We start from the raw sequence: 12,146 nt of genomic DNA on the forward strand, positions 1-12,146 counted from the left end.
TGCTGTTGTCGCTGTATCTGTTGCTGTTGTTGCTGTTTTTGCTGTATGTGTTGCTGGTGTCGCCAGCTGTTTTTCCATCTGACTATGCCAACAGGCTGCAGTCAGAAACCGTTTCCTCTGTGTGTGACAGTCTAGGATTGAACTGATGAATTGAGCCTTTCCCAGCGATTTACAGTGTTTCTGAAGAGACTCAGAGGAGACCTGTAGCATCCTGTCTCCCTCCTGTCTGATCCCTCTTCCTCATCCTCACTCCGCTATATGCTGGCCATTTCCCTCTTTTGATTTGTTCCACCACTGCTTGACCTTTCATGTGTGCGACAGTTTACCAGGGCTAAAATGCCAAAATGAAAGGTTGAATTTCAACTGCCATCTGTCGGATGAAAACAAAGAGAAAGCATCTGACTGATAGAAATATAAAACATTGTTTCAAACTGAGCTGAAAGTCTTTTTTGGTTTTAACAAGCCAACCAAGTTTCTAAATTTTGATCCCCTGACTCTTCTGCAGTCCGCCTCAAAGGATAGAACTTCAGCGTTTCTTCAGTATATCTGACAGAGCTGGGAAACAAAGCTGCTGCTCTGTAGCTAAACTGTGTGTGTTTTTGTTCATTTGCCAGGTGAAGAAGTCTGTTGAATTACAGGCCAGAGTGGAAGCAGCCTGTTACGTCAGAAAGGTTCTGTATGCAGCAGCAGCTCCTTTACAGCTGCAGGAAACCAACCGTTACTTCCTGAACGTTGCAGCCGCTGCCCCACAGCTGGCCGTCAAAACAATTACTGACAGTGACACCATACTCATAGTTACTGCAACTAAAACCTAAAAATAAAAAGTTTATCTTCAACTACACTTGCACCGAAAATTATTCCAACCCCACTGCATTTCTTAGTTCAGACATTTCCAATAAAGGTGAGTGAAGCTGATTAGGCACCAGGTTGGCCTGAGGTCGTGAACCTCAGGTTCCTCATTATGAGGTACTGGTGTAACGTTTTACAGAAATAATTTGAGTTGTAAAGCCTTTTTCACATTGTTTTATTTATTTAAAAATGTGACAATGATAGCATTAACTAGCAGTTTAAACAAACTACTATTTAAGCTAAATATTTAGTAATAAGATAAACTGTTATCTCTGAATTAAATATTTAATATTAAATAAATAATAATAAATATTGACCTTCAAACTAGTTTAAAGCTGGTGCAACAACAAGGTACTGACTGAAAGATTGAGATGATTTTGTTAAAATGTTTTTTAAACCATTCACACAACAGATTTGTGCCCATACAGAGGGTTACCCCCCCCCCCAGCCTCTTCCTATGTTATGGCCTCAGGCTGAACCTCAGTGGAGCCTAAGAGTAAGACTCCCAACACTTAAATTAATTTGATCTGGAGATTTTTTGGCAAGCAAGACAGACGGCCTCAGGGGTTTATTCAAGGCATCGATAAGCTTTTTGAATCTGACCACCTGTAACGACTTTCACCTTTTCAGGGCTACATGTAAAACATCTTTGACTCTTTCAAAAACATATTTCAGCTCTTTCCTATCCTGATGGTCAGAAGTCCTCCTGACCAGCAGGAAGGACGTTGCTCGCTCGCCCTCCCAAATGGAGCATGGTAAGCTAAGAAACGAGGGAACTCTTGGCAATGAGTCAAAGTTTTGCTAAACATACAAGATGCAACTTGCATGTTTAGCATATGATATGAGCAGATTATCATGTTTTTGTTATTTTGATATTTTTCCTTTTTTTACAAACTGTCAGCATGTCGTGACAACATAATGAGACTGAAAATCTGTGAAAAGATCGATCTCCTTCACCTCCTCCTATTGCATCGGTGTCTATGCTAACTAGGATTAGCATTAACTAGAGAATATGCTAATAGGGAAAATCTGTAGCATGGGGGGGAGTGAAGAGATGTATGAGCAACGCCACATGAGATTGTGATTGATAGCGCTGAGTCCCGCCTACTGGCTTTGATTGGTTGTTTCTAGTTAGCTCTTAGAGAAGGCAGTAGAGATCAATGTTTTCACAGGTTATCCATCTCATAATGTCACTGCATAGTGACAGCTTCAAAAATAATTTAAAAATTTTTTTTTAATAAAAGTTGCATACTTACCCATATCATGTGATCAGATCACATGATCACTGTGATACATTCTGGGATTCGGTTTACCTCCAGTTCTACTTGTGTAGTTCAGTCCTTCAGGGCTCAACAGGCTGTGAAAGTCTAGACTGGGATGGAAAGCTTTACTGTCCAGCAGGATAACTGACCGACAGTGTGAATGAAAAGTTCAGAGCTCAATTCCAACTGAGGATCTGTTGGAATCAGTTTGCTAAGAGTTCAAAACGACTCTTAACAGACGCTCTTCCTAAATCTGACTGAGCTTGAACTATTTAGTACAGAAGATTTGGGAAAAACTTAATCTGTGCAGGTGCAAAGCTGTTAGGGACATACACCAACAGATGTTCAGCTGTAATTGCAGCAAAAAGGTTCCAGTCAGTATTCACTGAGGAAAGCTGAATGGAAATGAACAGATCACAGGAAACGGTTGTTTGCTTGTCAAAGTAAATGTTTTATGTTTCAGCTATAATGATTTTTACATGAAATAAAATTCTTCCTAAAATTGTACAAAATACACTGATGATTTGTCAGGGTATTAAATCATGTCAACCATTTAGCTAAAGTTGCTTTGAACAGGTTGTGAAACCAAATCATACGAGCAGATCCTTTCTGATCATATACTTTAGACCCAGCATGAGAGAAGTTTTTTAAGTTGTGCATTGCATTTTTTTAAGTGATTGTTTTATTTTGATGTTTTTATATAATGTCTGTTCAGCACTTTGGTCAGTTTTGCTGTTTTAAAAGTGCTTATAAATAAAGCTGGCTTGGCTAACAATTAAATAAATCAACAAAAACACGTTTGTTTGTTTTTTAAGTCCAAACTCTGTTATAGTTCATTTTGGATGAAATGAATAGATGAAAATGTCTTTGGATCACAGAGGTTGAAAACACCTGGCCAGGCTGGATAAAAGTTTATTTTAAGCTCCAGTGAATCAGTTTGGATTTTTAAATAATCAATCTCTTCTGAAAAAACAAAATTGTCCAGATATTCTACAATCAGATTGAAGGATTTTGGAAAACTTTGAACCCAGGTCACCTAAAACACTTTATTCCCCATCTAGGTTTGTGCATTTTCAAAGGTTTCCACTAGGGGTGCACCAATTTATCGGCACTAATTTTGTTAATTTTAAGATCAGTGCAGGGCCGATACTTACATGTGAAGCTGATCTAATCCTCCGATCTTATCAACCGCAGTAAAGGTCTAAAACTCTATCACTGTCGTCTTCTGCTCTCCTCTGAGGTCTGACTGACAGGCTGGCCCAGCAAATCATGTCTGAACATTTACAGTTAGCAACAGTCACCCCACTGTTGCCAACTCAGCAACTTTCTTTCTACTTTTAGCAACAATTCGAACCAAATAAAATGGTATCGGCCAAAATCAGAATCAGCAGATCAGGTTTTTTAAAGATCAGTAAACGGCCAACAAACTGTATTTGTTGCGCTACAAGTTTCCACCTCATCGCATATCCACAGGAAACTGGAAGTGGGAGCAGCAGATAATCAAACATCTGAAATGAAAAGCCACACACAGCACACGCCTAACGGTGAATAAAAAGGCCTTGATGAGCGCACCATTGAGCGTGAAGGCTGTGGGCGCAGGAAAGCCCCTGCCCTGTCTTTCATTCTGCTAAAAGCAAACAGATTTCAGAGATCAGTGAACTTTCAAACAGAGAAAACAGATGTAAAAACCACACAGACTAAAGCCCATCTCCTGCCTTCCTCATCCAGCCAGAGAGCAGAAGGTCACACACTGATGAGCTGAGATGTGTTTGTTCTAAATCTGTTTTTTTCCATCACTTATGAGGGTCTTTCCTCCTTTTTGTTATTTTTTTTAAAGAAATTTTAATATTTGTAGAAAATACAGAGTTATTTTGACCTCAAACAACAAAAATCTACTATATTTTCATCATTAAACAAAAAAATATTGAAAAAATAAAATAAAGATTAGAATATTGTGTAAAAGTGCAATATTTCTTGCTAGTTATCTCAGAAAGTGGAACTCTTACAGAATAATCACACATTGACTGATATACTCTGTTTCTTGTCAGTTTTGAGGATTTTGGCTTACAGCCAATGAAAACCCAAACTGCACCATCTCAGAAAATTAGAATGCTGTAAAAAAGTTCATGGAAACTCATGAAGTCACATCCCAACAACCCTTCAGTTGAATAAAACCAAAACCCAGGAAATGCATTTTGGACCTGAAGAGGAACGATCTTGAATCAGCACCCAGCTTCAGTTAATACAGCTGGAAACTAGAGATCAGGCCTGGTGACCTCTGACCTGAGCCTTCAGAGCCACATAAAGTTACGAAGTCGGCCTTCTATCACCTGAAGAACATTTCCAGGATTATAGGAGTCCAGCTGCTCCAGAACATCCCATCAGTTTCTCACTAAAACTAAGAAAGTAGAGCGCATCGCCCCATAATGTCCTTATCTAGTCTCTGTAATCTACTTTCTGAGGGTGACTGACAGCACTAAGCCCCTCCTCCTGGCTGTGATTGGTTGCTTTTCGCTGCACATTTCTGTTGTCATTCTGTAATAACTCATTTAACAAAGAGCAGGAGTTCCTCTTCGCTCCACCACCTTCAGAAAGGATTTTATTGTTCTCAGTTGTTGGGGCCCCAGAGGGAGGACCATCCGAGTAGAGGGCCGTAGACGACCTGGCCCCTGGGCCAGGGGCCGGAGCCACAGCTGCACAGCACCGGGGCACAGACAGCCCTTCTGGGTACATTGCTCCTTTCATGCCTCACACACTGAAGCATTGATGTTGTGACTCCCTCAGTTCAGGCAACCAGTCAGTTGACAACATCTCTAATGCAAACATTGATTTGCTTATGAACCCTTTAAGCAAAGGAGCTACCGGGAAGTGAAAGTCATCTAAGAAATACAGCAAAAAGATTACTATAAATAACACAGGGAGATCTCGCTGTACTTTCTCTTTCTTGGGGATCCTAATATTTCTTCCAAAAAACGTTTGAAGGGAAGAATTTCTGAATAAATGTAGATGAGTTCAATAAATGTTCATCTTATTTGTGTTCACCATATGAACATTTTAAGTACAATAACATTCTTAGATTTTCTTTCGTAGAATTTTCATTTTGTCTCAAAATCAGACAAATTATACAGTTTATACAGTTTAAATCTGTTTATTTCCAGTATTAGGTGCAATTGAGTCATGTTCACAGCGCCCCCAAGTGGTGGGAACATTTTAAGACACCCAGAAGAAAGCAACGCGATGGAAAAAATGTTTAAATGACAATGCAAACAATAAAAAAAAAAATAACAACAAAAAATAAAATGTAACAATATAGATTGTCAATATGATCCCAAACCAAACGAGAAATAAGTCAAATATGTATTAGTCTCTTCTGTTTCTCAAGTCTCTCTATCTTATCTAAGGATGTGCTCACAAAGGACTGAACTGCACCAATTAGCTGAATGACAACCATGGTTAAATCTTATTTTATGTTTCACATTAAATCTATTTGCCTTTGCAGTGATTTTACTGTAAACTGAATCATAACTGGAGAAACAGAGAAACATTGCTGCATATTCGACCAGGAGAGAGAAAAATAAATGAGATGGGATTAAATAAATAAATAGTTGGGCTTCCCAACACACGCGCGCACACAAGCACGCACGCGTGCACACACACACACACACGCACGCATACACACACACCTTCTTAACTGTTCTAATCAGTCACACCTGAAACCATCCATGTTTGAAATAAAGCCCAAAGTCCTCAATGTCCAACATAGAGACAAGGATACGTTATAAAATGAAGGGGTTACAGGCAAAACTAGGTCTTTTCCTGATTATTTCATATTTCCAGTGCCTTGCAGAAGTAATCATAAATGAACTTGAATCTGCCAAGACAAGACATGGCAATCAACCAAAACTGACAGACCAAACAAGGAGAGGATAAATCAGAGAAGTAACAAAGAGGCTCATGGTGACTCTGGAGGAGCTGCAGAGATCCACAGCTCAGGTGAGAGAAGCAATGGGAGATGCAAGATGCCCTCTTTAAAGTTTTATATTAGTCGTGAGGGATAATAAAGAAAAATCTACCTGATCACACCATCTCTGAAGAGAAACCAGGTCATGGCAGCCATGAGCGTTCTCTTCTTCACAGAGACAGGGAAGCTGGACACAGATGATGAATAGATGGATGGAAACAAACAGAACAATTCAGGAAGAAAACCTCAAAATGCCAAAGGACTGGGGTCAAAGATCCCCAAAATAATCATACAGACTGATTTATCATGGAATCATTTAGATCACTGATCTGAATGGACAAGTCAAAGTCCAAAAGTTCATGCCACACTTTAATTTTAACATTTTTTTAATTTAGACAGCCAGTCATCGTTTTTATTCCACTTCACAATCCTGTTCTGTGTGTGTGTGTGTGGGGGGGGGGGGGTGTGTGTGTGTGTGTGTGTGTGTGTGTGTGCATGTGCATGCATGTGTGTGACGTGTGTCGGTTTGTTGCATAGAAAGCCAACAAAATACACTGAAGTTTGTATTTGTGACGTGATACATTGTGAGAATTTCAAAATGTGTGAATAATTTTACCAAGGACTGTGTCTATATTGATAATCTGACTCCTCACATGATATAACACATGAGCATATAAACATGACCTGCATCAGAAGAACCTTGAAAACTGTTTCCTGGGAAACATTACGTTCTCTGACATTCACCTCCAGAAAACAATATGTGGGACAAACAGAACCAAGTCATTTTATGTTTTCTAAATCTGCTTCTCACTCAAATTAATCCACTTCCACCTCTTTCCTCATAGCCATCAGTCTGCTGGTCCAGTTTCCTGCTTAATAGTGTCATTGCACTTCTCAGCTGCCTACACACATTGATTAGTTTACGATCTAAGTGGGAGGAAGTCGCTCAGTTTGAGTCAGAGGCGCTTTCATAATTCTGCAATGCAACTTTTCTTATTCAGCTTCAAGGGGACCTTAGAATTACAGAGACTCTGTAATTCTAAGTGTGAATGTTTAATGTTTATTTGTGTATAATTATGACACACCAGCACAAACTGGTGGATAATTGTGAGAGAAAAATGGAAGTAAAAGGATGCTTGGTGTTCCTGAGGGAATATCTTGGGCTCCATTTACAGCTGAGAGTTTTTAAGGTCTGTACCAACTTCGGACATCTACAGACATCTCATTTTTAGTGCACTTGTTGCACTTTTTTTGCAAAAATTTGAGCTTTGTTGCACGTTTTACTAGTGCAGTAAACAATAACAAACAATAAAGACTGCTTTGATTTGACTGATAAGGTAAGATTTAAGCACATAACTGCCATCATGATAGGTTCTATTATTTGTTCGTCTGAAGTCCAGAGGAACACATAAAAGCTGTGCAGGATTTGGCCTTGAGTTTGACAGGTTCAAGGCTCTTCATAGGATTAAAATCAACGACTCGGTGTTCCGTCTTAAGCATCAAGTTGCAACCAAATCTGCTGCGTCTCCATGTAGGAGAATCCTGCATCATCGGAAGCCGCTAGATTGATTCAGACTGGAAAAATGGAACTTAAATCAGAAGAAACCTTTGGCACCAAGACGAAAGGCCTGAGATGTAGAATGGAAATCCGAGCGCGTCCTGTCACAGCAGGAGCTGACAGAGTTTACAGAAGGCGTCTGATTCTGTCATGCTAAAACTCGTCGTCCAGTTCTGTTTTAGATGATTTCATCTGAGAGGTGTTCAGGAACCTGCTGTGTGTGTTTCACTGATGCCCAGAAGCTGTATTTCGCAATTACGCTTGAATTTGAAATGAAGTCACTGTGGCATTTTAAGACCTTAACTCTCTGGTTCTCCAGAATGTTCAGGTTAGGAGAATCTCTCATAAAAATTAACGGCGGCGTAAAATCTAAACTTGTCAAAAGTAAATGCTATATTTATCACACTCAATTTTTCTTTTCTCTCAGTTAGAAAAACTCCAGCACAAGTTATAATTTGATAGAAATGTAGGTGAGTTGTGCCTATGTGTCTGCTGCCCAATGTGACAGGCTTTCTGTTCTGCAGGCTCTGACTGTGAATTTGCCCACAGCGTGACCACAGGAGGCTCAGGCCATCTGTGTCATCCCATTACCTGACCACCCAAGCGTTTCCAATCTTAGACGCCCTTGGTTTGGCTCGAAGATACAAAAGTTCATTGAGAATTTAAAAAGGGGAGCAATACCTTTGAGTAGTTTCAAAGAGTGTGAGTCAGTCTGTATCTAAAAGTGTATTTTTCTTTTTTGTGCTAAAAGCTCAAATGTGACAAACAAGATCTGTTAGGTATGCGGTGAGTCACTTTGGGAGCCTATGGCAGCAGTCGTGGCCCCATGTAGCTCCCTTATTGAGGCAGAGAAGAAGAAAACAAAATGCTGCAGAGGCTCTGGGTTTATGACTGTTCTGTTCCTCCGTCTCCATGTTGATAGAGGAACGCTGAGCTCACAGTCCAGTTCCAAGCACCTCATCTACATGATCTGTGCCAAAATTTACGTTTTTTTTTTTTTATCTTTAAATTTTTGGCAATTTTTTTGGTTAAAATTTAGTGTTTTTCTTCAACAGCGTCCAGGTCATGTGACCTATTGACCCTGACTCATTGTGAAATTGTTCTACAAATCAGGAGAGATGAGGCGCACTAATTTTTATTCAATTTTAACTGATTTTTTATTCTATAGCAATTTTTTTGGTCAAAATTTAGTAATTTGCTTCAATGGCTTCCAAGTCATGTGACCTATTGATTCAAAATCACTTTGAAATTGTTCTACTAGTCTGTATTGATGAGGCACACTCATTTATATTCCATTGTAACCTTTTTTAAATCTTTTAACTTTTTTTGTCAAAATTTAGTATTTTTCTTCAATAGCTTCCAAGACTTGTGTCCTATTGATTCAAAATCAGTGTAAAATTGTTCTACTAGACTCGAGGGATGAATCTTCCCCCCATTTTAGATATCTTTGCATTCTTAAAGTAATTTCAATTTATGTTTTTAAAAAATACGATTGGTGTTTAGTAGCTTACATGTCATATGACCCACTGACAAGGAATAAAAAGGGTTTAATGGAATAAAATGAGTGTACCTCATTTATCCAGTCCAGTAGAATAATTTCACATTGATTTTGAGTTAATTGGTCATAGGGTAACCCATAAGCTATTGAATAAAAATCCATCCATCCATCCATCCATCCATCCATCCATCCATCCATCCATCCATCCATCCATCCATCCATCCATCCATCCATCCATCCATCCATCCATCCATCCATCCATTTCATCTCAGAAATTGAAACATTCATTTTACAGAGATTCATTACACATGGAATAACATCTATCAAGCTTTTATTTTGTGCAGTTTTCAAGAAATGTTGCAATTTTACACGATATAAAAATAGTTTTAAACACATCTGCATAAACATGCATGGCTGCCGTCCACACGCCCAAACTCCCTGTTTACCACCAGAGGGCAGAAATGAACCGTTTCTCTACAGGATAGAAAGTCACCAGAAATATCAGAATAGATAGATGTGTTCTGTATAATAAATAATAATAAGAATGCATTTTATTTGACAGTGCCTTTCCAAACACCCAAGGACACTTTACAACTTTAAAAACAAATTAAACAGTAAAGAAGTGGCTACAAAGACACAAAACTGCATAACATAATAATTCCACTTTCTAGAGATAATAATATAACTCTGTCAGGGCCCCAGCATAATAATAAACTAACAGTCCAGGTCTAAAAAAGTCAAGGTGGTATATTTAAATGCCGGTATTAACTGGTGTATTCAGAACTCCAGGCTTCCTCTGCAGCTCTTCGGCTCTCAGGTTGAGCTCTGCACTCTGGTGGAGACAGAAACAGGGAAAGTGCTCTCTGTTTTGATCCGGCTGCGAACAGCCCGGAGGCAGGAGAGCCTGAGCCCTGTCTGAAGTGCGGGACTGTCTGAACGCCTCCACGCATTAGGGTTTTAAAAAGCAGGATGTCCAAAACAGCCCTGGCTTAAAGAGGGATCTGAGGTCAGCTGTCTGGATGAATTAGCCAACCTGCACTGACTGATCAAGCATTGATTATTTAGGCTTTGTGCAAAAACAACATGCTTCACTCTTCTTTTAGGAACTTTTGAGAGGATGAAGAGCATATTCTCTGTATTCTGTGTAGGAAAATAACAGGCTTTGAGTAAAAACTGTGATGTGGTGCTTCATGTCCACACACAGTTAAAACCAGAAGCTTATTACATTTAAAAAAGGAACATTCACCTCTTTCACTTTCATTTTCTGCGTTTCCATTGCAAATGTACCACAAGTTTGATATTCCTCTAACGCTGAAAACACACAATTTTGCAACTGCTGTGTTTCCATTACGAAATAATTAAAATCACACGTGAACAACTCCCGATAAGTTCTTTAAAAAAACATACTGCGCCATCATCCTCCTCCTACCACTTCCTGTCATCTTCTTTGTCTTTTCCTCCAGTAGTAACATCTGGTTGTTGATCGTGTGATTTGTGCGATGTGAATACAGTGTTTCCATTGCAGTTTTACAACATATACAAAATTCAATACAGCTGAAAAATGTTTCATTCTAGCACAAAAACTTTTATCGAAAAAAGTAATTTGTTTTGTTTTGAAAATTGTCATGTTTCCATTAAGCTAATTTGTTTCCGTTATTCCAATTTGGACAATTTTAAAGTCAATGGAAACGCATCTGAAGTTAAACTAAACTTATCTTAGGACAACTAGAATTATCAAAATGAATCCCTGATATATTATATCTCACTCACTATTGTGGCATCTAGCAAATAGAAATTACTTGTAAATGTTTTCAAAATCAGGGGGTGAGCCTAATTCTCAAATGATAATTATTTCTTCTCTTCCACTCAGGAAACTATTAGCAAATAATGTTCATTCTGCAGTATTTACATTTTCATCATGTGTAATTCAGCCACAGACAGTTTGGGTTGACACTTCTTAATTGAACAGTCTCATCATATTGTGTGAACAGCTGGGATTTTCTAAACCCAGGTGGCTGTGTTGGATTTTTTTTTAATTACAAATCCGTCCCAAAAACCCTAAACTTAAGGAAGCAGACAGTTTACCTGGAACTAATGTGCAAAAACTATTAAGATCTAATAAATACGAACTATGTTAGCGACTCATAGAAGAGAGATGTGATGGAAAAGGTTGAAGATGAAATACTTAAGAGTTCCTCTAATGGCAAAATCAAGAATCAGAATCAAACAATTACTGACAGGGCCAAAGAACGGACTGCAGCAGCAGCTTTGGTTTAGTACTGGAAGCTCATTGGTGGGAAAATCATGAATGAGGTTTTGACTGGAAGAAGTAATAATATTTGGCTTTTTGACTGACAGTTTCCATGTTTAAAGGAAACTGAATACTTTGAGAGTTTTAAAAATAAACTGCAAAATTACAGAAGAATCGTCTACACTTCATGCAGCCAGTGTGAAATATGACAGAAATTATTCTCAGAGTTAAGATTGATGAGATTAACTACAAGGCCTGAGAATTGACCAGCTGTCTGTTGACTGACGCGTCGTCCTCTGGATCCAGGGGATGAACTTGTGGTTCTGTGACTGTAGAGCATTTATTGATCTCACGCTCTCCAACAACATGCGACTTTTCAGTGTTGCGCACTTCCAGTCCATTGTAACGTAGTACAGCCAAATGATTCACATAATTGCCGCAACGCAGCGATCAGCAACAGACAACAATGACGACGGTCAAAAACCGTTTCCGCTGTGATCAGCTCACCTGCTCAGAGGTTACCTGTGACGCCATTTAAACATGCGATGCCACCCACTGACAATTTCAGGTACTACACCAAACAAAATAATTAAACATATAAACCCCAAAAATATGGCTCTAATACTGTATATATCAAGTATGACTTCAAAAGTAATTTGACTTTGTAAATTAACATCGTGAAATTGGGCTTCTGTCTCTTTAAGAAACTTGTTCTCTTTCTGAAACTCCGCCTTCAGAAAGTCATCACAACATGGTTCCTCTATCAA

This window comes from Poecilia reticulata, linkage group LG5 (assembly GCF_000633615.1).
Source record: "Poecilia reticulata strain Guanapo linkage group LG5, Guppy_female_1.0+MT, whole genome shotgun sequence".
NCBI classification, from domain to species: Eukaryota; Metazoa; Chordata; class Actinopteri; order Cyprinodontiformes; family Poeciliidae; genus Poecilia; species Poecilia reticulata.